Consider the following 986-nt stretch of genomic DNA (forward strand, 5'->3'; position numbering starts at 1 on the left):
CATAATCGGTATTGCTGCCTCCCAGCGCTCGATGGGGGCGGCGATAACGGATTTGAGATTAAGTCCCAAGGACAGATCGGCAGAGAAACAGCACTGTTTGCCTCCGGCCCCAACCTGGGAACATTCAGTTCCCACCGGGATTTATTATGGAAAATGGGAGCAAGACTCCCACACACCCTCGCCCTTCCCTGGGATACTGCCCCAGACCCAGCAGATCCCGTAAATCGTCCTGGCCGGCCTCCGAGTTGCTGCCGGTGCCACTGAGCTGTCCCAGATGCCAGGGGGGAAAACAGCCCTTTATCCCACGGTGAAACCAGGGGAAATGGGGGAATGTGCCATCGAGGGATGGGAGGGATGTCCCTGTCACGATTCGGATGCCGGAGGGCTGGGACAGGGGGACAGAGAGGCCAGGGGACACAGAGCGGTGGCAGCCAAAAAACCCTCCGTGATCGCCCAGGGCTGGGAGCTGGCAGCTCTGCGGTGCGGGGCAGGAGAGACGCCCACGCTCCCACAGCCCCTTTCCCCTCCCGACCCCAAGGAAAGGAAACCGCTGAGCACCCAGGGTTCAAAACTTCCCCCAAATCCCATCTCTGGTTTAATAAACCACTTCAACCCTTCCCCACACGACAGAAAACACGAGCCGGGGCTGTGCCGCAGGTCGGGGTTCACCCTACAGCCACCAGCAGGCGAGGACAGGGGGAGGGACGGGCGTCTTTTATACCCCCGCAGCCCGGTGTCACATGTGCCTTAGAAGCAGTTACAGATAAGATCGGCAAAGACAGCAACTAAGGCAGGCAATAAAATTTGAGGGCAGCCCATTTGAATTTCAGCCCCGTGTGGCTTTGCAAGTTAATGGAAAATTCGGACAGCCTGCCCTGCTGCCTCTGGCTGTTTTTTTGCATTCACACACAAATTTTAACCTGCTTTTTGAGGACTCGCTTCAGCCCCCTTGTATTGTTTGTGTACGAGCAGACACCGGCCGCAAT

The sequence above is a fragment of the Cariama cristata genome, unplaced genomic scaffold (assembly GCF_000690535.1).
Source record: "Cariama cristata isolate BGI_N322 unplaced genomic scaffold, ASM69053v1 scaffold3185, whole genome shotgun sequence".
Classification (NCBI taxonomy): domain Eukaryota; kingdom Metazoa; phylum Chordata; class Aves; order Cariamiformes; family Cariamidae; genus Cariama; species Cariama cristata.